Source organism: Camponotus floridanus, unplaced genomic scaffold (genome assembly GCF_003227725.1).
Source record: "Camponotus floridanus strain SB8 unplaced genomic scaffold, Cflo_v7.5 scaffold2, whole genome shotgun sequence".
Lineage (NCBI taxonomy): Eukaryota > Metazoa > Arthropoda > Insecta > Hymenoptera > Formicidae > Camponotus > Camponotus floridanus.
The window spans coordinates 1,978,102-2,005,685 of record NW_020229325.1 but is presented as its reverse complement, the minus strand read 5'-3'; the positions used below and the strand labels follow the sequence as shown (position 1 = coordinate 2,005,685).

The 27,584-nt window shown below is 38.5% G+C and overlaps 1 long non-coding RNA gene across 1 annotated transcript in view; it reads right to left on the bottom strand.

The window, feature by feature from the left end:
* The window catches only part of LOC112637767, an 86,765-nt gene extending 60,988 nt beyond the window's left edge, over positions 1 to 25,777 (bottom strand). The window contains exons 1-2 of the long non-coding RNA XR_003122708.1: positions 25,233 to 25,777; positions 24,828 to 24,971 (exon numbers count right to left, since the gene is read on the bottom strand). This is a non-coding gene — a long non-coding RNA (uncharacterized LOC112637767). The remainder of the gene's footprint in view (positions 1 to 24,827; positions 24,972 to 25,232) is intronic.
* Positions 25,778 to 27,584: the final 1,807 nt, after the last annotated feature.

Below are 27,584 nucleotides of genomic sequence, written 5' to 3'. Positions count from 1 at the left end.
TAAAAAATATCTCTTTTCTTTTTAAATAAAAAATGGCGATTTTAAACTCCAACGTCAAAGACTGCATAAAAAAATCAAAAGAAATATGAACTCTTAGATAACGCTATATGCAAATCTTATTAATCCAAGGATACATTGCGCAAGAAATGATTAAAATTATAATATATAATTATTAAATTGATTTATATATAAATCAATTTAAATATCGAATGAATGAAAATAATCCGATCGAAATAAACGCATAGGGGAAGATTTCGATTTTGAATTCAATCGAGATTTACGTTGTGTGATCCGCGTTTGTGCCCCTTAGCAACGCAAATGATGGACTCCATACACCACGTACTATAAATGCTATTCTCTCAAGCCGCATCAATTAATTTATGCGCGATCGACGCACCGCTGCAACACCTCGCAACGCGCTATGTGTGGCTTCGATCCACCCTAGTCCTCTTATTAAAGGAGAATTCACGCGGTTGGCTATTGACAATCGTCCTGCACGATTATTCGAAGCAAAAACGCACGAAGGCGGAGAAGTTTTATTCTTCTGTCGTCACTCAAGATTAATGATATAATGAAAATATTACCCTCGCGCGATTAACTTCCTTTTTTCAACTCAACATGAGATTCGCTCGAAATAATCGTCCAAGGCAAGTTGTGCAAACTCGCCTTAATGCTCCGGGGGAGAGAGAAACGCGCGCGGGAGATCTTCATCTCTCTGCTCCAGCGGCGACTATCGCGCGCGGCAACCAATTATTACGGGGGCGAGAATATTGCCGGCGTGGTGTGTTATTAGCGCGAGAGGCGTTCGCCGCGCTCTTCTTTCCGGCCAGTGCCCGGGATCGGGAGTATCGCCGGTGTCGATCGTTACCATCTTGGTACTGATGCGACGTGTCCTTCCCCGCTGCCATAACCCGCAGATGGGCTCGCCGATAAAAAGTGTATCGCTGTTGCGATCGCGCCGAGGTATTTTGAATTGTTCTCGCGGCTCTCCGAACGAGAGACGGTTGGTCTTTGCCGATTTCAACAAGTTGCAAGATCGTCGTACGAATTATTTACCGCTGAGAGCGTCATTCAACATATTAATCTCGACGGGATATATTTTGTGTAATGGATATAGTTTAAGAATAAGACCAAACATTTCGCTCAAATTATAAGATTTTGACGCGATTAATTATTTACAAATTATTTTATGTAAGATTTTTTAAAATCAGTAGCATTATATGTACTTTGAAAAAGAGTTATCGAATAAATAGTAAATATATCGAAATTACAAAGGGTAAATTAAGTAATCTCTTTTGCTTGACAATTACTGAAAAAAGTAATAAGAAGCTAATTACTATTTATATATATTTTCTGATTAAATAAAATTCCGATTGAAGAAATGATTTTGAGAAACAATATGACATAATCACGATCTCGTAGAGGAATAAAAGTAATTGATAAATTGACTACATTTTTTCAGAAAATCTCTCGAACAAATGTACCATCATCTCTCTTCGTGTTTGCGAAGCAAAAAAGTGTATCATTCAACCCGAATTAAAAATGTCTTCTTCGATAGAAAATGAAACATGCTACTTAATAAATACTAACGCTAAATAGCATGTACTTTATCATTTATTATGTATATATACTCGATCGATACGTGTTGGAAATTGATATATTCAACCTAAGATAGTGATAATTATATATATACATATATAATAAGATATGAAATGTAATTTCTGGGGAAAGTGAGAGGAACTCGCCAACCAAAAGAGGCATTAAATGATGATTTTGTTATCGATTTAGGAGTTCCATGGATTAGATGCATGCATTAAGTGACTATTTGTGACTAATTGTTGTTCATTCATTGAAATCGTAAACGTTACAATTAATCTTCATAAATGCAAAATTCCCTAACAAGTATTAATTAATGTACATAGATACTTTGATAGTAAAATGATTCTCTAGATCTTTATTTTAAATCTCCGATATACGTATGTATAAATTCGCAAACTTTTATTTAGGTTCGAGATGTATTTAGCATAATTTTAATAAAATAAACTTTTGTCAAAAACATCTAACTTTTGTTTTGAAATTATTTATTACCATATTTATAGTTGCATAATAATCTAATATATTTTGTACGTACAACTTGGCATTTATCTCGATGGTACACATCGATATTTTATGATTGAATTCTACCTTGAACCAGATTTATCCTGATCCTTCATAAAGTGTCTGTCGCTATTCGCGAATAAAATTGGAAATTCACCAACAAGACAACGATTAGATGTTTTCTGTTCAAAATGCATAAATAATATATATATACATATATTTCTTTGTAAATAATAATGTATGAATAGTAAATACGCTTCTCATTTATGTTATTATAAACTGAGCACTATTTTGTCAGGTTTATGAAAGATTCATCATTCAAATTACTTAAATATTACTTAAACATTAAGTCGACCCGAAGTATTGAAACATCATCCTTCTTGCGTAAACGTTTTTGTCCCGTCGGCGACACGACTTCTCGGCACGTGACAAGAATTCATAGCGACAAGTAAACTTCACGGTAGTTGATCGTTTTAGGGATTACACCGCGGGGCATTAGGTATTCAGCCGCTTTCGATCGCGACTGTTTTTTCTCCTCTCGAGACGAAACAGCCGCACTTCATCGGCTACTCGTTCTCGAGAGGTCTCGTTTCGCGCGGGCGCCAGTCATTCGATTTAAAAATGCGAGGTATTTTCACACGCGAGGTATGTATCTATTCGCTCATGGAAATGGTCATTCGCGGAGCAGAAAAGAATCCGCGTCCACTCTCGAGAACCATACGTGCGCATCTGGAATGCAGCACGGAGACCATAAAAAACGGTACAATTGCATTTGCCGGTGCGTCTTCGACGCACGCATGCACGCATAACAGGATGTAATGCGGCTGCATAAAGCCTCGAATGTCTCCGCGCATTTAACATCCTGCGCTTCGTCGAATGAGGAATGTTCGACGCTACGCACGGAATGTCGCGATGTGTGCTTCGCGATTTATAAGACGACGAAGAAAATCCATGCGGGATGTTCGACGTCGAGGATGCAAATTGAAAAATTGATGTAAACAATTACGCATTGCGATCTTATCAGTATCGTATCGCATATGTAAGATCATTCAATAAAATTGTCTTTTAAAGGTAGATGATGAACTTGTATTTCTGACTTATTGTCTCCTAATTGCGCTGAATAATTTTCTAAGATAATCCTTTCCGTTTATCAAGGAAATAAAAAAATAGAACTGTTATTTTTCAACTTGTCACCTATCAAAGTTATGTATTTACTGAAAGAAGAGATAAAATGCAACATCATATAAATTACAATACAATTAAAAACTAAATCGATCAGAATAATAATGCACAATATTACTATAATGCAAATCATCAAGAAGTGTTAAAGGAAGTAATGAAAGAAATGCAAGAAAAAATCCTACGTTCGTTTCCAGAGTGAAAGCTTTATTCCGACATTATTATTCGCGTTTCACTCCAAAGCTAAAAGTACGAATCGTAAATGAAACAATGTTGTCAAACATTTCACAAGTCGTTTTCGAGCAGAAAATTCCTGGACTACATTGTTACCCGTGCATTCGAAACGGGTCGTAAAAGCGCGTACTTGTTATTCCCGAAACGCGAGGAGAAAGAAGAAGGGAAGGAGAGGAACACACGCACGTAAACGCACTTACAGGCAGGACAACGGTAGACGCTAATAGCGAAAGAGGCTCTCTCGTGTTCTTCAGCCAGCAACCGTCAAGAATTCGAGAGGAGAGGATAGCGGAAGGCGGTAAAGGGGGAACGAGAGGATTAAAAGGCGGTAGGAACGCGGACGAAGAGCGAGGGAAGGTAGAAGAGGGCCAGAGGAATCGCCTAATGAATTCAAATATTTGAATTACAAGAGTTGCGCCCGCGATCTCATTCATAGCGATGCGGCGCCGCGTTAGAAGATGGTTGGACTTAGGATTTTAGGATCTCGCGCGGGGGCCTCCGAGGATTTCTGCCGCCACTCGTCGGAGACCGAGGTCCTCGGACACGCAATCGGCCGGTACGATCAGAAAAAGAGAAAAAAAAAATAAACGGGAGCGAGAAAAGAAAACTGACACGCGGACGGAGGCGAAAAGGGGCGAGAGAATGGAGAGAGAAAAAGAGAGCGAAACTATACCTAAAAGGAAAGGAATCACGTACGGACCGGACCAGAATCATCCGTCATGGCCGCGGAGGATTTCATAAACCCAAACCGTAGAGGCTGCAGCATCAAAATTAAGATGATATTACGGATAAAAGAGCAACGCGCGCGCGCGCAGTAAAACAGGAAGGGAACGCTTGTTAAGATCCCGCTTGAACTAGCCGGCTCGGAGACTGCCGTTTCGTTGGACAAGTATTCCGAATTAACCTTTACAGAAGGTAATTTTAGAAATGATTCCAACGACTAGAGACGATAATAACACACATATATATATAATTATTATATCTCTCCCTTTGGTTCTCCCTCAAAATACCCTAGTAATTGTTGATTGCTATAATAATTAAATTGAATGCTCGGTAATTGAAAAAATATTGTTAATACACATCTAGGATATTATACGTAGCTGACGGGTTTTACGGACGTAATTTTCAGAAGGACGAGCAAGCGTTTAATTTCGAGGACTGGGCCCTCTTCGTTCTCGCGCCGGGCCCTTCCAGTCTCTTGTCTCGCGATCATCTTCTTGGCGAAAGTGCCACTTCGTGGCGAGGACTCTTTCCAGGAAGAATTTCGATAAGAACACGTGGTTCCTCATCAGAAGGGTCGTTGAGGGTCGCAACTCCTTCCCGCGCCAGGAACGCATCTTTGTCAAGCTTGTTAAGTTAATTTTACGCGAAAGAGCGCTTGGTAAAAGGACGGTTCTTCAGACTCATTTTCAACTCTTTCTTGTCGCGAGTGTCGAAAGTCTTTATCTCAAGAATATTGTAAAAGAGAAGGCAAATATTCCGCATCGCTTTACAAAATGAGTATTGTATTAATGTTTATTATGTTAATTTCACGCATATTAAGAAGTAGAAAATCTTAGAAAAATAATTACATTAAAAAAATATTATATAGATATTAAAAATATTATTTAGATATTAAATGAGAAAGCGTTTTGTTAGAATTTATTATTCTTCTCTTAATTAAATTCAGGACATTACTGATTAAGTTGAATATAGCGGGAAATTGTGAAACAAAATTCTCTCAACAAAGCAAGACCTAGATGCTTTTAACTGTGTTATATATATTTAGAATAGCTACAAACGACGCGCACAGTTGAGTTTGGAAATGTATAATCGTCACATATATACATATATGTACGCGCCATTGGCAGTGAAAGGATCAAGGAACACTCATCGTATCTTTCGGCCGACCTTTCGTCGCATCGATCACCGATCGATCTCGATATCCGACGACTGTCGCTTCGCGTCCAGCTCGAATGTCAAGGTTTCCCGTCGATTTCCATAGTCGCCTATGGAAATTCTTCCAATCGCGACGCGAAACGCGTATTCTAAGATACAAACGAGATGAGAACGAGAAAGAAAAGGAGAGAGAAGGAGCGTTGTATCTATACAAATAGATAGAGAGAGATTTCGTTACGAATACGCGCGCCTTGCGTAATGACCCTCGAAGCGAAACGCATGATTCCGAGAGGCAACGAATCTATTACAATACATCACGACCGGTTGAACGTCCACTCGAATGTATCGCGGACGTGTCGTCGATGGAACGAAAAGAAAATGTCCCCCTCCGCGAGAGAGAGAGAGACAGAGAAGAGAGAGCAAAAGCGTTAGAGATCGGATAGTGGAGATCGGATCGGGCTGATTTGAATTAGAACAATAGTCGAGCTCGATGCACGCACGGATACACACTCCGACGCTGTCGGTGACGTACGAGATTAATGATCCGAAAATTCAAAAATCGAGACCCCGTGGAGCACCCCACACCTACATCCCTGCGTCTCTCTCCTTGTCTTCCTTCCTCTCCCTCTTTCTCTCGCGCGATCCCTCTCGCCGAGGCGCGCGTTTGGTCAGACTCGCAACATCCAACGATACTCATTGATCGATCGCGCTTTGTTTCGGCCAAATTAATTTCAAATGCTCCGCGATGTAGCCGATGATGCCGCGGACAGATATCTGGCTGCACTTAAATCATTCTCGCCGGGACGCGACGGGTGTCCCGAGTCGACATTCGAATGATTCAACGGTGACGGCTCTCTCGGGACGTTCTCGCGAGACCGGCCGCTTGTATTTTTTCGGAATAAACATCCAAGACAAATCGCTAGCTTGAAAAATCCACGATCGACGTGGCGAAGGTCACGAGAGCAAATTATATGCATCGCAGTCAATAAAATAGCAGAAATTCAAATCAAATTCAAATTTTATCGTGTGAAGTCAACTGACAATACAATCAACATCCACTCAAAATGTAAATAAAAAATAAAAATTATGATTTTATAAGCTTAATCTTATAACCATTAGACGTTACGCCGTCAGAGTCAACTTGATAAATCAAAGGATATCGTATCATTAGTCTCGATACATTTTCGTTGCGTCTTGCGCTACCGTCATCGTTCGGCCGGCGCGAATGTAAAAAAAAGAGAAGAAACATACGAAATCACCCATCCGTTGCAACTAAGAATTCGTAACTCCATAATGCGCCCTGCAGGGAGGAAAGGGCCGCGCATTCCTACCGACATTCCACTTCGACTCCCGCTTGTGCCGCGCGGCGGTCGGTCGGTTGCATCCGCATCGTCGAGATGCACCCGCGTCGTCCGCGACGATTACTCGCGCAATATCGCGAGTACGCGTTACTCGCGTATAATCCCGACACGCGCACATGCAAACGCAGTCGTACGCAACGTCACGACGATATAATGCAAGAGAAGCACATTACAACGTATATGCGATAAAATACAAGGCTGCTGTGTAAACACTCCGAGATTCCATCATTCTAATTTACATGCGAAACGTGTATGTAAACGCTTTATCTTTTATTTAATTTAATATGAGCTACGGTAAAATATGCCAAAGTGTAATAGTAATGCAGTTAACTGGATAGTATTTTTATATTTTCATTTAATTATCTTCATTATTTAATTATATTATTTTATCTTATTTAATTATCTAAATTTATAAATAGGAGGCAATTTTACCTGCAATTTTGCAGTTTTGATTATTGCGTTGTATATCCCAAAATATAATATCGAGAAACAGACAATTATAATATAAATTGAATGATCAATAATTTTATTCAAATTAGATTCGTATTCGGGAGCTTATCTAATTGTATGAGAAAGATGCTATTAGATTTTTTTGTTATGATTTCTCACTTCTAGAGATATTTTAATTATTCAATTTTAAAGATATTTTAATAATAACGCGTTTGATAAACATTCTGAATAAGTTACTCGTTGGATAAGACACACATAATCGTATGATTAATAATTTGTTACGCACTTAACGTTATATCTCATATCGCTTAATAAACATATATATTACACTGGTGCAAAATGCACCGGACGCGAGACACACCGGAAACGAACATTTCGTAATTGCCCTAATGAATCTCCAATGACAAAAGGGTCGCTCGAAATTTCGTCGTAATCCACATGGCAGATAGCGATCGTACGGAACGACACATACGTTGTCGGAGAATCGGTCCGAAAGCCATGACGACGACGACGACCGCGTGCTCGACGATAGTGATCGGTCTTTTGTTTCCATTCATCCCTCTTGGCACCTCGACGAGCGCACCCTCGGCCAAGGTATATCGGACCCGCTCGTCTTCCAACAATCCCGCGCGCCTCGTCGACCAGCCGGCCGGCGAGGTATGCTAATCTGGAAACGATTCTCATTTGCTTAATCGCCGACCGAGACACCGCGCACTTTCGAGTCCCCTTCGGTGGACTTGTCTCGCGTCTGTCTGAAGGGCACGAGGGTGGTAAGGCATCGTTGAGAATGTTTATATTTTATATCGATCTCTCGGATGCGCGATAAAATTTAGATGAAATAAATAATATGTCATAGTTGAACGAAAGAATGTAAATAAAAATAGAAAAGTGTGAATATGCACCGTGAAATGAAGAATAAAAAATGAGATAATTTTATTATAGAAATAAATTTCGCATTCTTTTTTCCGTCAATTTTCCATTTCTATACGAATGAATCTCTAAAAAAATTAGTTTTAAATTTCAAAGAATTATTGGTGATCGTTATATTATTATAAAAATTATTAATACATATTATGATTTATATTTGTATTAAAAATTGCTCTTCTACTTTTTATTACAATCTATATTAATAATAAAAGTTATGTGTAAAAATCACAGAAATTATTTTAAAAATAAACTTATTGTTAAGAGTGATAAGTCGTACTGAAAAATCGATAATCCACGACATATTCGAGATAAATTAGGCTTTGAAGATTACGTATCTAATGATAAATTTAAGAAACGCTTGCCTGCTGTTGTCACCAGTTGCCTAATTGCCGCGTAACGGAAGTGCAATATAAATTTATTTTCGCCGAATAACAAATACATACGTGACGACATTTGGACGGCGAGCGTTCCTTCGAGTGAATTTACAATCATGAACGTGTCGTAAAAATCGTCAGTAACCACTTTAATCAGCAAACCAAAATTCCGATCGCAGTCTTTCCCATCTCCCATCTTTTATACGTCTTCGTGACAGGTTTTACAAATTTGTCGTCCGGGAAATTGCATTGCACTCGCACTCGAGCTACCTTGAAGAAAATCGCGCGACGGTCCTTGCGAATGTCGTTTTGCAACGTCTCGCACGATTGTCGGGACGGTCGGCACATTCTATCGAGCAGTAGCGAAATTCGTGATATTTCGAGGATGCCGACCTCGAGGATGCAGGATCTGCGGGACTTCTCCTTCCGAGAAGGTAGCTCGAGATTCTTGTTTGTAGGACCCGTTTCGCCCGGATCGCGCCGATGTGTCCGGCGTGTCTAGTGTTTCTCTCGTGAACACAGACACGACAGATTAGATCTTAGTCTACTACTATATAAGTCTCTCATATTACACGCAGTGTCGGTTTTATTTGAAAGCCGGGCAACACAGAAAAGCTTGCGTGCCGCTGCGGTCGGCTTCCGTTTTACCTACTGTGCCCCCGTTCTCTCCCTTGCACGCCTCTACGATTTACTCCTTTCGTTTCTTTTAGAGACCTCAAGTTAACGATTTGATTCTCCCGATCCTCTCCTTTTCTCTCTTTTTCTCCCGGACCCGTTATCAGCATTATGATTATTGCGCGATTATCATTATGACCACGTGCAGCTGTGACGTGTACTCGAAATGAAGCCGTACCACCGCGAAGATCCGGTGCCGGCGGCCTTATCTGCTAATCTTAATTTTCCGGGTTCCCCGCCGAGGCTCTCGGGTAGATATAATGTTACCGGCGCGTCCTCTCGAGTGTGACTCGATTGCAAACGTCCCTACTAGACAGCGAACAACGTCGTTGAGAACGTCGTCGGGGGATTTAATCTTATCCGGATACTTAGGGATAGACGATGAGATTGTAGAGTCGAAAACGAGCATACGCATGCAGCGAGATCGTTAAACATTTTATTCTGTACTAATGTAGCCAAAGAGAGAAATATATTACCGAAAAAATTAATATTTGAATATTATTAATCGTAGAATTATAATAAATTTGTTAGTCAAATTTTTAAAAAAGCATAAATTTTATAATAAGCAAAGAAAACTCTTAAAATATATCGAAATAATGAATTCGTTTCTCGCCGGGATATAAAAGACGAATCTGCGATAGAAACATGATTTATCAAAAGAATGAATAAATTAAATAATGAAATTACGAATATCGAGAGAGAAGCGCACTTGAAAGAAATTGGTCGCTTATCACAAAAAGGAAATAAAACACATGTGGACAAGAAGTTGAAATGCCATAATGTACGAACGAAGGGGGTGAGTTTCGCTCGTTTCCTGTCCGCGCAAGTAGAAACAATAATAATGACAATGGTATCTCTGCGCAGGGTGGCCCTCGAGATAGTTTATTAGCGCTCGCGAGACAATGGAGGTCGGGACCCGAAAAGAAGAAGAGAAGGATGAAGAAGAAAAACGAGGAAGGAGAGGAAAGAGATGAGGTAAGATTCAGCAGTGGCAGCACGAGCCGTGGCCGAGCGGCGGTGGAGGAGGAAGAGATCGAACAAGAAGAAGACGAGGGAGAAGCTGGACGCAGGGAAGGTTCGGCCCGTATTTAAGTATGCGTGTGCCCGCCGCCTTCAAATTTATGCACGGCGACAAATATTTCAAAATCATTCCCTCCGTTTCCTCCTCTCCTTGCTCCCACAAACCACGTCCTGGCGGGACAGAAAAGAGGACGACAGGCCTCTCGCGGGAGAGCCAGGATAATAACGCGCGCAGGAAGAGTCCCGAGAGAAGGATAGAGAGAGAGAGAGAGAAAGAAACAGAGTGTGCGAGGACACGGCAAGGGAACAAAGCAAAGTCGGGAGCCGAAATATATTCGAAAATTTAAATCGTCTATTAGAAACAACGGGTCCCGAATGCGACGATGCGTACGCGTCGATAGGTAGGAGTTTGGGAAGAAGCGGGCCCGAAGGCGAAGGCGGAGACAGAGGAGACGATGGAGAAGGAGGCAGAGCCTTTTTTCGAGGCCTCTCGGTAGATCCCGACGAGAGATAACGCGGCGCGAGGGAGGAGAGAGGAAGTATATGCGAATTATAAACCGAATGATAGTAGCCAGTGGCTCTTTCTCTCTCTCCTTCTCTCTTCCTTTCTCTTAATGTGGGTCCCCTATGTGCGGCTACATGTTCTACACACGTGCACGCGCGTGCAGTGATCGGACAGATCGGAAGGGTCCTTCGAGAGCCCAGCTGGAGATCTCCGCGCGCGCTGCTCTGGTATTTAGGATAGGATCTCGCTGAGGACGTGCCGAGTGGCGACAGGATTTACAGCGAGGACGCGGTAGATACACAAAGAAACATCATCGGCGAAATCTAGAAGACAGTTTTGTCGCATATTCGAGATCATTTGGAAACAGCGAACGATTATGCAACGTACATATCTAATGTATATTTTTAAATATTTTATTATTATTATATTTATTAATATTAACAATGCCGTTATATTTTGTATATGAATATTATGTCGAACTTTAAATTTGATTTTTCAATCCAAGATATTTTCTAGAAACTATATAAAAATAATTATATAAAAAACTAAAATATAAGATTAATAATATAATTTAAGCAATTATACAATCTTTTTTCTTTTTCTCGTACGTGAAAATTATAAATTATTAAATATGATTACTCTGCGTGAATGGAATATGATATTTAAATCATGTATCACTCGACATAAATGATGTTATTGCGAATAAAATTGGCATAATGTCACGCGATATATTTCGAATAGAAATTTCTAAATCATTCTTGAATTTAGATTTAATTTGTATTATAAGCGGACATTAACAATGATTGCGGCAATTATATTTTTGATTTTACAATTCGATTTTATCCGCAAGAAGATCACTGATCGAATGGCAGGACATAAACTATCGCTGATCGTACGCACTTAACTTTTTGCTCTATCAACCGCAACGCAATGTTGCGGCGTAAATATAATGACAGCAACAAAATAAAATTACTAAAATACTAAAAAAAAGTATTAACGATTAACATAAAGTATTGCTCGCATGCCGACACCATGAATACACAAAAAAATGTCCATCGTCGAGAAAAATTTCTGCAAAATCTCTTCGATTCTGTTTCGTAAAATTTTGAGGATTTTATTTAAAAACTTTAATATGAAAAATTAAAGGGGACTTTTAAATTAACGCTTCAGAGAAAATTTGGCTGTTAAAAACACAATAATTAATATATAAAAAAATCTGTCGGAATATTCAAATTGAAAATCACGTAGTGAGCAAGAAGAGTCTTTAAGAAAGTTACAAAATCTTTTAGCATCTCATTAGAATCTTGTAGAGATTAAAAAATGGATGCAAATTATATCAATAAATTATATTGATTGCGAGAAATAATATTCATACACATTTACATTACCATTATTGATCCCTAGCGAGGGTCGCACTTGAACGCACTTGAACATCATTTACATGCGACAACGGAAATCATCGACGATCGCGAATGTAGAGGCGCTCGTCCGGTCCGATTGTTCCGCACGTATCGATCTGGGTTTCGGGACTTAATTTCCAGCCGTGGCCGGAGATATTAACGGACCGTGTGTGTGAGACGTCGTATGTATGCAAATCCCGCCGCTTTGCCCTGGTCTGTTTGAAGAGGGGACGGATGTGGGTGAGGAGGAGAAGGAGGACGAAGAGGGAAAGAGAGGAGACTCCGCTTCCGTCTGAAGCATCGCTGGAGCTTCGGCAACCGCGGATATCGAACGCACGCACGTACGCATGCACGCGTGTAGCCGCGTACACGAAAGAGCACACGCATACGTGATGAAACACGGACATATATAGATCATGTATATTGTGATGACACAATGTATGCTCGCGTTCGATTCTTACGCTCTCTAAATATTCCGTACTCCCGACCCCTCGCGCATCGCGAAACGTCACGTCAACGTTGTATACGCGTATTTTCTTATGCACGCACTTTTGAATGCACGAGTATCAAGAACCGTTACTATGGATATATTGCACTGTTCTTTCAACGGTACTACGTTGTCCCAAACAAATCACGATAGTTTCGTATATATTTGTGAGAAGATTCCTGGTAAACATCATTTGACAACATTACTTTGTCCTCTACAAGATATAATATTATTTTGGAATAAAATATTGCATAATGTCTAAAAGAATAATTACAAATTTTTATTTTTATATTTGGAAAAAGCTTATTGATCAGGTATTATTTACATATTTTACAATTTTCTTCTCTCTCTCTCTCTCTCTTTATGTGCAGAGTATATTCAAAGTTATAATGTATAAATTTGCCTGCAGGGCAAAATAAAATATAAATATAAAATCACCTTAATAGTGTATCTTGCAAAAATTTCCAAAATTATTAATTTAATTTATATGTTTACGCTTAAAAAATAATAAATAGGCGTATATATGCAAACGTTCATATTATATACGTTTTGTATATATCCTATTTACTAAAACCACATGCATATGTAACTTTGTACAATCTCGCTACGGCAGCATTTTACGTCAAAGAAAAGAAATTCCGCACAGTTAAGGGTTGAAAAAATTCTTTAGAACCAGACTTATATCGTAGCTACTTTTCCGCAAGCAAAATCCTACAACCATACTGCGTACATTCAGTTGCGTGTATATGTTTCTCGTTAGTTCCATTTTAAAAATCGTTCGATATAATATAAGGAATATAAAGAAGATTTCGAGAAGAGAAAGGAAAGAGAATATAAATGACACGATGTAAGTTCCGCAATTGTGATAAAACAGATTCGACGAAACAAAGCTTAAAATGATTAGAGCGATCGATTAAATAAATATTTATGCCGCGAAGCTATAATTAAAAAAAAATTATTCACGAATCGCGATATCGCAGATCTAATCAATAAGCAGAGCGACAGATTGAGCGTGTCTTTTGAAATCGAATCTCGGCCATGTCACTGTCGTCTCTTGGCGGACATTGGATAAGTAAAGGGATGACAGGTAGCGGGTGTAACCGTGTAAGGGGTTGGTCAGCATCGAAGAGGGATGATCCTCGATGTATATATAGCGGTGGGATGTGATTTGCGGCTCGGGACATCCAAGTCCCGGATTTGAATTTATCTTATCCCGCCTCGCTTCCCTCACCTACTCCCTTGATTCATCCGTCCTCTGCTACTCTCCCTTCTGAATCAAGCCGGGGCTGTTCAGCCGGACACTCGAATGTACCCTCAGATCTCGTTTGAGAGCCGCACACTCTCGGACGAACTTACACGGTGAGATTCATAAAAGAGGCCACGACGAGGATTACCGTCTGTATGCAGATTATGACATTCCCCGTGAAAATCGCGGATCTTCTTTCAGAATTTTTCACGAGCGACATTATCGCGGCATGTCAACTGAGATGAACGCAAGGGGAAAGCAAATCGAAGAAGCAGCAACAAAATTGAACGCTCTCCAAAATTATCCGAATGCTAGTTGACAGCATTTATTTACTGTATCATTTATAATATTTTTATATCGCACTATTTTTCTTAATCAAAATTTTAAAAAATTAATTGTAAAATTATCATAAGATTTTTATTTGGTAAGATTTTTAATTACGAACAATTCGTAGAAATTATTCTACACATGGTCAGTTGGTAACGAAGCGAGTTAACGAAATCGCGTGATTGCAATTGCACAATAGCGTCGAACTGTGCGAAATCATGCACGATCGCAATACGTTTCGCGCAACGCGTATTCGCCATTATATCCGAAACAAGCGGCTAACGACCCGCTGTTGGACGTCGATTGGCCGAATTAGGCACGATACGTGCACTCGCGTAGTCGAGCATAACCCGCGGGGATGATAATTAGCTCCGTATGAATGAGGTTTAATTGGCCCGGAGAATCAACCCCTTTTGGGAAGTCTCGCCGGAAGCTTCTAGAGTTGCCGCGCCCTTTGACTCTACGAAACAAAGTGATCAAGGCGGGGTACGTATTGCTCATATATTATAGTTACATTATATATTGCAGCATTAATTTAGCAATATAAATATCTAACGCGAGAATAAAATACAACCTATACAAAATCTATGTAATATTAGAAAAACATGTTATTTTTATCGCACTAACAAATATTAATAAAATTGCAAATTTTTTTCAAGTCTGATGACAAATTGTAAATAAATTTATATTTCGTTACTAAAAAAACAAATTTTAAGATTCAAAAGAATAATATAATTATTATAAGACAAGAAAAATAATTAGGCATGTTATTTTAAATGCATCAATTATTTATTCCGCGTATATAAATATATACGTTATTAATTATACATACTATATATTGTTACGAAAAAAATGTTTAATATGCCACTACTAATGATTAAAATTCACTGAAAACAATCGATCCTGAAGCAGATCAAATATAAAGGCTCACTTCTCTAGTTCTGGCAGTCTCACTTGGATATTATTAGCATTGTTAACCAACTAACTCAAGCGATATCCTCTGATGTGTGAGACTCGACCCTGAATTCCAGATCATGATATTCCTCAACCCTTTCTGGCCCGCGGGCCATTCTCACTCCGCGCCCAACCCTAATTGGTGTACTAACGTAATGGTGATCCGACCAAGTGATCAGAGAACCCTCTACTCTGCCGTGCCTTTCAACCCTTTTGCGATTGATGGGAATCTCTTAAAATTGCTTCGATTACGCTTTTTATAGTTGATTATGATCTCGACAATGTTGATGCTCAAGGCGCACGATGATGATATCAATATATAATATATGTTACTACTATTCTATTATTATATATTGTTAATTATTTTATTTTTTTATATAATTCTTTTTATACGGAAAACTCAAAAAATTCATTTAAATTTCATTATTTCGTTATTTCGAAATTCTGTTTCATTATGAACATTATTGTCTCTCTTTACTCGTCATTAAAATTTTTTTTCGTAAAATAATATTTTGTCAGTTATACAAGCATAGAAATTAAATTTCGGCGCATGTTATCGCTTTAAATCGCGGCTTATTTAGATATATGTATCTTCCCGTCGCGATGTCAACCGGGAAGCAGGATAAATCCTGATGTTTCCGGAGAACACAAATACCGTCGTGGACAAAGAACGCGATGGTGGTGGGTTGACGGGGACGGAACAGCAGGAACGGGCGAGAGGAGGGGAAAATCGTGGAGACGAAAGTCGTTGGAAAGGACGAAAGCACGAGGCTGGCATGACGAGTCTCGGGTTGACGTTTCATTCCCGGCCAACTCCCGCACTATGCATACTAACTAGCCTTCGCTGTGTTAGCTATATTTTGTATCTACCCTGTAACCCTCCGCCCCTCTTTCACTCTTTCGCTTCTCTGTTTCGCTCGTTTTTTACCCATCCCTTCTGCCATTGCCCGCCACGGCTGGTTCTTCCGAGAACAAAAAAAAAGAAAAAATAAAGAGATATGATGTCCAAATCGAACAACCCCCGATTAGTTGAACCAAGGGGATGCTGGTCACTGGTTAGTTCCCGCTTTCGCCAACAGATGTAGTGGACTGTTACTTGGCGATCTGCTCCTATCACTTTGATTAGACTTTGCTTTGATCATTGCAAAGATTTCATATAAAATTCGAATAATTAATTATTGATTATGTTTTAGACGCGAAGCAAATTAGACATCTGGTAAAAATATGAACTGTCTATTGCTATCCTAAATTTTTTTATTAAACATAAAACATAAATAATATTTATTTTATATCTATTTTTTTTATTTTAATATATATATATATTAAAATAAAAAATAATATATATATATATATATAAAGTACTCTCTAAAATATAATTTTAATTTTTATAATGGTAATATTCTTTGGAATCTGTTGAATCCTAGTATGAGCAAAATTTTAATTTTAGCAAATTTCAACGCGAGATATTAAATCAATCATATTAACATATGCATTTATAAAAATACGAATGTATACACAGATTGAAGGCAGCTAAATTTTAATAAGTATCTTTCTCTTTCCGACGAGAGAATGTATTAGTTTTCGAAGTAATTGCGAAAGCTGAGCTCAACGCTCTTCTCGTAGCGGTTTCCTAACGACGAAGATATATCGCGGGTATTTCTTCGTGTCAGCTGTGCGGAGATCTTGCGCTGACATGTTCTCGCGGAAATACGTAAGCCAATGTAAGTCTGATTAGACTTACAAATCGCGAACGTATCGCGTACAAGGACAACGTAGATCTTGTGAGCAATTATTCGCGCTTTACTTGAAAGAGACGGACAAAGCGAACTAGAAGACAGAAGGCTCAGAGATTGGAGAGAATTTTCCTCGCTCGATTTCATGTAAGAGCACACATAGTAAGAATCACGAATCATAGAAAAAGCACGTGAATTCTGCCATAACGGAGGCAGTCACGAAATCGCGAATGATGAGTCGACCGCCTAAAGTCCTATTTTTAAAAGGTTTCTTTCCCATTATCCACCTGGCAACTATCTACAACGACGGATCTAACTATTATTTTGATCTAGTCTTGTTTTTAACCCTCTTCTTCCTCTTTCTCTGTCAGGCCATCACCTTCCAACCAAAACCGCTCTCATCCTAAAACTCTCCCTTCTCAGGGGTGGCTTTTATTTGCTTTTATTCCGACGTAATTGTTGGGGCCAGTCACCACTATCGCCATTGCCTAGCGATGCCTAACCACCCAATTCGCGAATGTTTCTCTACCACGCGACTCTTTTATATCTAGTCTTACTCTAGCTATCACAACCGTGCGATCCTCGTCCTGCGACTGGAAGGATATCCTCTACACGCCTGCTTTCATGCAAATGAGAAAACGAGCGCGAATCGTTTTGCAAGATTGACACGTGCCGTTTATTCGTGATGTGCAAAATTCCTTTTTTGTTTCGTGCCGAAATGAATAAGTTGAAATTACTATTGTTATATTTTCAAATATTTTTTAAATCAATAAAAAGTAAATCGACAATGATTAATACTCTAAGCGACATATTCTGATCCATGTATGGCGTGTCAGGTTTTCATCGTGGCACCCTATTGTCCTGTATGACAGATTACACTCAATGTGCAACTGTCTTATACGTAATCCGAATTAGTGGCGTGAACCCCTGTTCGCTCAGTGTGGCGTGAACAAAATGCGCGAATGCAAATTTCGAGCTGCGCGATTTCCCTCAACAAAGTGTCGAGAACGAGAGAAAGAGAGAGAGAGGGGGGGGGGCAAAGTGAGAGGGAGAAGAGTAACAGCAAGAACGGAAGGAGGGCATGGACTTCGGGAACCAGCGGGACACAGCCGAGTTTAATTATCGAGTTAAACGTAGCGAACGCTGATTTTGATGAGAGTTCCGGATTCGAATGCCCTCTCCGGTACGTGACTGTCACCCTGGCGAGCCAGTTAACTAACTAACAGTCCGGGACAGTTAGCAAGTACCGGGCACAGAAGCCGATCCGTGGGGGAGATACGGCACGTATAAACCCCCCCCCTCCCCCTCCTCCCTGTCTCCGTCCTCCCCTTTCGCCGGGCCCGCCTCCGCACTCCGCGCAATGACATTGTTCGCACTCGGATTCATATTCAAATTGGCTGAGACCCAGGCGCGATTGTGATTATTGCGATTATTACTGCCGTCGATGCGCCAACGATGTTACGGAAAGGGGTGAAGGGGCTCGAGTTACACGTCCGCGATATTCGTCACGCTGTTAATCCTTTCGCCCCAACTCTCTACACGATGTTTCGTACTACAATTGCATATTCTTCGTATTACAATATCCCAAATACTATTTATCATTATTTAATAAGAGTTAAAAAGTGTCAAAGAATGTAATCGACATTTCTCCGTGAAAAAAACTTTTCTCTAAGTAAATAAATTTCGTGATTCTATAGAAATGTGTGCAAAAATATTTGCTCATTATTTTACTCATTACTCTTATAATATAGATTAATCTTCCATACTTAGATATCACAAAAGGATACTTTTTTTTTAGGTGCTTTATCTTCATTTAGTCATTTATCGAAGAAACCGTGTATACATTATGAGGGGATAAAGGCAGAAAGAAATGAGAAGTTTGTAAGTTATTAAGCTCTGGCGAAAAAAATGTTGAACATTTTAACGCGCGTTCGTAAACTACAGAAGGGAATTGGCCGAGAGAGAAAGACGAGAGAACCGAGTATAACCGCAAACGTAATCAGCGGTGAAAAATGCGGCATCTAATGAGAACCTACGCGAGAAAAAGAGAGAGAGAGAGGGGCAAAGAACGAGGGATCGTTGAGAATAATAATAACAATAAACACAGGGTGTCGCGAACGCGGACGAAGGATTAATGTAGCGCGAATCGTCCCAATTAAAAATCCAATTAAAGAAACTGCTGGTTGCTGCGTTAAAATTCGAACGAGACGGGTGAGGCAGTCAACGAATCAAAATCACTTCCGCTCGATAAAGTACGCGTTCATTTGTTAATGGTTTTCCCACTGTTAAGATTCTGCCGTTGCTTCTCCTCGTTCCTTCTCTTTTTCCTCTTCGTCTCCTCCTCTCTTTTCCTTGCCGTTAATTCTTCACGTTCGGGCGTTAGTTTTATGGCTCGTCATTTTTTTAAGTGCAAATGAGTTCTCCGCCACCGTCTTCCCGCCGCGAAGAGAGGAAAAGAGAGAGATCCTTCCTTTATTTCTTTAATTTAAAAAACGAGACGATTACACGGGGGATAGCTTTCCGGATTAAAAACTCCACAACGCTACGGAACGTTTTCTTTTAGCCGTCAACCCTCGTTTTCTTACCCTCACTTTTGACGACACAACTTTTCTCGCATAAAGCAACACGAAGAGAGGGAAAAAGAAGAAAGAGAGAGAGAGAAATTATATCTTTGAATTAATTGCGGAACCAATTGCGATTCTTAAATCAACGTCTTAGATCAACGTTTCACTTTTAAAGTATTACTCTACGCGCTTGATATGTATCTTTAATTAATACTTGAATCGATCAAAACTTATTTTAAAATACGTTTAGATAATATTTCTTTGGATAGTACATAAAAAAATTCCAAATTTTATGTACAAGTTACGCGTAATGAAAAATAGTTATCATTCTTCCTCTGTGCGTTTAATAGATTTTATCTTGCGACGATTATCCACAATTTTGTGAAGCGAGATATGCAAATTAAATAATAATTATCTAAACGTATTCTGCATATTGGTCACGACTTATCAATCAAAATCTACGAGTGTTTAAAACGACAATTATATTAAAGTCCAATGAACTTATACACGCTTCGGTGATGACGACTAGCTGCAGTGCCCCGAACAATAGTAGATGAAATTAGGTAGTAATTACCAAAATAACGAGTGTACCATAACGGATGTTTGTTTCGAGCCGTGGTACTATCATTAAACACTATAATTGTCTGTATCCTGCGCACATTTCCGTTATCTTTCCACTTTTAAGATATCGTTTCGAGTCAACAATGTGAAAGAATCTTTCTTGTTGATCTTCTCGCGGGTTACTGGCTGATTCGCGTTTTTTATTTGTCAATAAATATCGCAACAACACTTAAGAAATCTACATTGACATATTAAAAATTAATTATTGTGAAAGCGACAATCTCGCGATAGAATAATTATAAATAAATATTATTTTCTTTAAGTAACTTCCAAAATATTTAAAAATATAAAAATTTAGAAAGATGTTTCATTTAAAATGAATTCTTCCGAGAATATATAACTAATAGTACTCAACTATTATTATCCTATCATAATTAATGCTTCTTCTGAATATAAACTAATTATTGTATTTCTCGTGCAAATATAAAATTAATCACATAAAAGTACATACATAAATTGAACTGTAATCGCATAGGCATAAGAAACTACTGTATAAGATATTGCAAGATATACCGTAGTTATAATTATTTAAAAACAATTAAAATATTTAAATATTAAAACATGTTTCACATATTTTTTGTAATAACAATATAATGAAAAATAATTTTATCTGTAATGTTTTGAATTAAAGTGCGGCCAAAATATAGTCATTGTAATTACAAATGACTTCGACAAAAAATATGCACGTATGCAAATTCAGAGTTCACTCTGGTACTTTTATCAGTCTCCTCGTCATGTCCAAGCCGGCCGATACTTGAAATAGCTAGGCGCACAGGGGGCACAGAATTCTCGTTATTAGACATTCCTTCGTTACACCGACACATCCGGCAGACGTCGTTTCCTCCCGCGCACCACCGGATGAGTACGCGAACGGGTGTGTGCGCCTAATCGGGTGTGAACGCGCCTTTGTGGGGTGGCGGGCACGGACGGCTCCGAGATATTGCAGGTTGTTTAATTTCGCGTGCCCGCGGTGCTTTCTCGGCCGCCCCCTTTGTTTCGAACGGTTCAATTTAAATCGGACCGCTCTCTTTCGGTCGATCGGCTCTGACCGGGTTAGAGGAGGGTTGAGGCGCCGATCTGTTATTAATTAGAGCGGCGTCGAGCGGAAAAGAGCCCGAGCTATCGGTTCTCGATTTCGGGAATCTCCCTCCCGGACACGATCCCGCAAAACTCGTTCGCCGAAATTCGCGCGAAATTAATTGCCGACCCAGCTTGGGATCCCGTTTGACTGCCGAACCGTTTCGATACGTTTCTCGGCGGAAAGGGAGGGAAAGGAGGAGATTTCGTCCTTGCGTCGCGATCCTTTGTTGCGCGATTCTCCGATCGAAACAATTTATCTACTATTCACGAGCCCATGATAGTTACTGGGATGCCGTGTTAGGATTCTATTGTCACGACAGACATTTGCAATCATTGTTTAGCTATTTTCTCTACTTTATAAATATATATACATATATATATAATTTAAGAAAGAAATAAAAATATTAAATAAATTATGATTATTGTTAATATATAAAATGTCTTGTATACTTTTCCAGATTAATTCATTATTATATAATACAAATATGTATAATTATGAACTAATCTTAATAATTTGAAGCACCTTTGTGTACTTATAAAATCATATTCAAACTTGAAGTACATGTATGTATAAAAATAACTTTATAGTGATGTGTGTATAACAAAGACTACACTATGTTACTTCATGATTATAAAATATTTAAAATTTTACATAAAGCACATACACACTATAATTTATTCGTAAAATATATTTAATAATGACAAAAATAGAATTGTTAAGATGTCGAGATTATAATTAATTAAATCAGCGGCGAATACTAAGGGTACGCTGTAGGAAAAGGATCTGATCTGATGTCACAAGATTTCTTTGGAATAGCGTCCTTCCGCGAAGCGTAATTAATTCGAGGACAACAAACTTTCTGGATTGCGAGATCTCTCGGTATGCTGGTCGGCTTTCTTTAGCTGCTTTGAATAAACGAGACGAAGAGGGCAAAAAAAATTTTTATAAATATGCGAAAAAAATAAAGATATTATCATTAAAACAAAGGAACAGAATCGCTCGATCTCATTATCTTTCATATTTGCCTAATTTATATTCACCAATGTATATTTACTCCTGTACAAGGCACTTAAAGCATGTTAACTTGCGGTAATTGCGAGTTAACTTTAAAGAAATATTCGACTTTCTCTCTTGGGATATAATTTGAAAATAAAAAAAAAAACATTTAATTTTTCGGCAAATTGAGATGTACGATTTAATACAACACAGCGAAAATATACTCCGACTCCCAATAAGTTAACTTTATCGCATACATTGAGCATGTACAAGGTTGCGTCTGCAGGAGTGATTTATCCTTAATGATAATACCGCACCTGGTTTCGAGCGATCAACGAGGAATGCGCATATAAGCCCATAAAGTCATGAGGCGGGCGAGTTAAAAACGCGCGGCGCAGAAAAACCCGTCGGAACGACGATGAAGAGGAAAAAGGGCTTATCGCTAATGAAGCGAAACGCCTTCTTCGCCATCGAGCACGGCCACTGTCTTGTAAGAAGTCTCGGTACAGCGGCCGTCATGTAACGAGTTTTGTAACGGCGAATCGAATCGAACCTGCTCGCATCAAAGGGCACCGTAAAAATCGAAGACCTTCGTATTGACGGTAGCACGGTGCCCCCGCTGGTCGCGTTAATTGAACACATTTACGGCGAAATTGCGAGATTGATTTCGTTGCACCTCTCTCTCTCTTTCTCTCTCTTCCGCGGTTTGGATCTTGAATTATTATAACTGTATACGATGCTCGAAAAAATCGTGCACGAATTCGATACTTGAATTGAAAAGTCTTTCCGACCCGAGTATTTTTACGAATATGATTGATAATTGGTACGCTCTCTTTTGAATCCGATCGAGATTGAGATACTAATGCGATATCTAAATCTAAAAATGTTCGTGTAATTTATCCCTTTAATTTCACGATAAATATCAGAGCCCCGGTTACAGAGATGCAAAGAATAATATGTATAAGTTTAAGAAGAGAGGCGCGTCTTTTGTCCGTGGAACGAGACGTCTCGACTTGCGGCGATGCCATTAAGGTGGATTAAGGCCGGCGTGGCTAATAAATAAAATATAATAAGAATAATAGTGGCAATTTCGCCGGCGGCCACCGGAGGAAGTCAGGTATTATAGTGCAGCGTAATGCAATCCGAGTATTTGAATACCTAATAGTTTTCAATGCATACATTAAGCCTTAAATGCCTATTACCCTGACGGCGTTGTCCTATAGCGTTCCAGGATGCTAATTTTAGCCGGGCCGAATTCGAGCCCACGTACAATACAATACACACAATACGTCTGTATATCCTCGTATGCGTTTCTCATGTGTACGCGACATCAACGCGTGTCTTGGCAAATGAGAAAAGGCTCGTATATAATCGTGACGACGGAAGTTTTTAATACGTTGCTTCTTCTATACACCTTGCAGGGCTCAGCTCTTCGGAATTCCTTCGCGTTTTACGATATTAATGCAATCTCATTACTCGAGGAAAGTCACCGATTCCTGGCAAAGAAACGTGAGCCTTTTGTCGTTTCTTTCTCTCTTTCTCCCTCGCTCTTTCTCTTTAAATAACAATGCTGACTATTTATTTTTCCGCTATTTACTCGAGAAAACTCGGTTCACTATTCACGTTCTTTTTACTTACCGACCGTTACTTTTTTTTTTTTTCTTATTAGCATGCGATCATTTATTCCGGCGTAATGCCCGCGTCATTTACGATAAAACTTCTGAGTATTCGGCTTAAACGCAAGGAACTTTAAATGATCGCGGAGAGAACCGGAAATTAAATCGGAAGACGGAGGAAGGCAGCGATTATATGAGAAGGAGAGAGAGACGGGGAGGGGGCGAAAGGACGAACGTACTAATTTGCCGCGTTTGAATCAGTCTGCAAAGACTGTGATCGCGTCTTCTGGCGCGAAAGGAGAATTTCTAAGTCCTCGATATGAGTCGTGTAATCCTTCGTAATGAACCTCTCAAGATCGTCAGGAAACGTTTCAAATATTTATCCAGACGAAACGTCGTTCGCGCCCTGCTCTTAATGGCAACTTGCCATTCCTAGTAGTTTCAAGACATTATTCGAGAAACGTTAAGCCGTCGCAGCTGCATCCAAGGGAGCTCCAAGAGGCAAAATTTGCTATACTGTCCAAGGAAGTTCTCGACTTTCCTTTACATTTCGCATTACGTATACAGTTATAATCTCGAGAATTTAGATGCAGTTATACACACATACACTGATGTTTCGTCGCAATTGCGAATATTTTGTACGTATTATTATATCGAAGTAAAATAATATAATTAATGAAATTTGCGCCACATAATTATATATAAAATAGTACCTAATGACTATATCATATATTGTAAATATGATAACGTTTTAACATAACTTTGATAATGTAAATAATAATACGTGCTTTAAGAATTCAAAATATTGTATATCCGTCACAAAGCATTATAGGAAATTATGATGTGATTGTTTTATAATAAAATACGTAATAATTTACAGTGTTGTGCTTTAAACTCATATTTGACAATATAATTACAATTTATATGCATCTGTGACAATTTGAAATGTGATCTTTATATTTATATTTTATATTTTTATATTATAGATAAGTAAAGCTTAAAATGAAAACATAATTGGCTTACACAATTAGTATCATAATTAATAAATACTATAATGCTTCGGATAAATATTGATAAAATTCGATAGAAAAATATGACTCACCAGCTCTGCAATTCGTCACGTCAACTTGATGATGAAATTAATATAGATTTGTTATCAACAGTTTCCTTTCTTGCATCTTTCTGTGATCGTTGGTTTTACTGTTTCAAACTCGCGCTCCTGTGACGTAGCTGCATTCCTTTGACACTGCATTCACAGAGAATCATAATTAGCGAATCTATAACCAAACTTTTTTTTTTTATAACAAATGCGTAATGATTTCACGCTTTAAACTCGTATCCTATCTCACATTTAATACCTTAATTGCGATTTATATGTATATCTGCGATAGAGTATCGAAAAATGATCTGCGCAATAGCAAATAAAGCTCAAGATCGAAGCCTCAGTTAAGCACTATCTTCATTCTTACAGATCGATATTGACAATTCTACATAAAAAGTAACTCACCACATTCGCATTTTGTTGCATTGATGGAACTGTAGTTTACGTCGTCAGCAACTTATCCGAATCCTTCTGTCCATCGCTGGTTTCACCGAAATTATATTCAAAATCGCGTCCATGCGTGGTAAATGGGTAAACTGACGCCGCGAGTTCCGCGAATGACATTAGTTCGCTGTTTCGTGACAGATGGCGCGGACTGTACCGCGCAACTACGTAGTTGTAGTCGATTTCGATTGCGGAGTCGCGTTCGTCATTCGACGACAAAAAGATCAATCTCGTCTTTTTTTTCGCGAATCGTCCGCCGAATTAATCGTATCTTCGGGATTCGCGGATTGCGCGTAATTTCGATGCTCGTGGGTCGATCGTCGCGTGTGTTCTGTCAATCAAGGGCAAATTCATCCACAGATATATCGCGATATTCACACGCTTGAATTATATTGCCGGTATGTAAACATGTTTATATAGCAAGAGTAACGTAATACCACGACAATGGCATCGTTCGAAAAAAACTCATAACACGAATTGTTTTCAGATATGACCTACCTCGAACTCGTATTCTTGTGTCAAGAGGAAAAAGAAACGTTCTCACAAGAATAGATTTTATAGTTCATTTGAGAAAAGTGACGAGATTCAGTGTGCTGACTTTCGCGTTCGCGTTTGGTTGTTTCTAATCGGCTCTAAGGTATATTGTGACTTCGTTTGTTGAATTTGATTTATTAATCTCCGCTAAATATATTTCTTTTTTTAATTAAATTTTATAACGCTTATACTACTGATATAAATACAAATGAAAAAATCATAATTCACAATAGACAAAATCGAGGTTAATTTATTATTAGATTATAAATGCGTTCGCATATTGTTTTTATCTTCGGAGTTGAGTATTACGTAAAAATTAAAAAGCATAGATAGTGTAAGAAGTGTAAAAAGGTGTATGATTTTACCGTAATTGTCGCGCGAAAGTCCAGTGCAAATAACACGTTGATTGTGACAATATACTTAAATTGTATCAATTACCTGTGGAATATTAAGCGCGACGATCGTGATTAAATTTGATCGGTGCTCGAGTGATGATCGCGTCATTTAACCTAATTAACTTCGATATAATCGTGCCGACGTGTGAGTAAGTTAAATGAACTTGGTGACGGAGGCTTGTGCGTCGTCGAATCCTGCGAAAAGATTGCCAGTCCTTATTGAACGAGGCGACGACGAGTACTCTTCTTTTAAGGTAAACATAACAAAAATATACGTAGCAGAAAATATGTGATCGTTTAAATGATGTATTTTTAAAACGTATTAAGAAAATAATACTGATTCATATATTTTCTGAAAATTTGTACGTATATCATAATTTTATATTTTTCTTAAATCAATTTAAATATATAAATTAATCAGCATACAAATTAATTCAAAAAAGATCCTATAAATATATTCTCTTGCTTATTATTTTCCTAATTTTTAAAATCTGCTCAATCATATCTAAGTAATTAGAAAATAAATGTCAATTATTTAATCTACCAAATTAATCAATCGGATATATAAATACTTATATTGTTTTGAAAATATTAATAATTAAATCTTAAATTAAATACATATTCTTATTATAAAGTAAAAGTAGATTATTATGAATATTTCTGATAGAAATACAGGCTATTATTTTAATTGCAATTATTTGTAATTGTAGTAAAATTTAAAAAAAAGTTCTGTTATATTATAAAATGCTGATATTACATTACTTTGAAAGCGTCACTTCTTTCATGGATAACCGTATTGAATATGATTCTCTTACTCATAATTTATAAAATTCAAAAAATTAGGATTATATATAAGAGATAGTGTTATGCTACGAATATTGATATATTACGTTATATATTGTGCCATCACTGGAAAAAGGGTTAATATACATTATGTCATAATGGCTTTCGATACTTTTCCGTGTTACGTTACGCAAGAAAATTTCTCGGCTTTGCACGAATCTCCTCCATGTCGAATCTCCCACATTCGCAAGCGTACCGTATCGCGATAATTAATAATGGCCGGTGAGGCTTTTGTACACAACGTGTTTCCGAGAGGCCCTCGTGGACGAGCATAATAGCGGAGTGACCGTACGAAAAAATGAGAGCTGAAGATCACCGCCGAGATCTGACCCGAGATAGCGAAGCGGGCCTTATATACATTCGAGCGTGCCAGAGAGGAGCGCGGATATATCTCTACCTACATATATATAAAACACGTGCCCAGAAAATATTTAAACCAGTTTCCACTACACTCACCGCGTCGTCTCTCCTTCCTGGGAGGAGATATGAGACAGCGTATCCAGTCATTGACAATTCCGCAGAAGAACGTCTAAACGAAAAA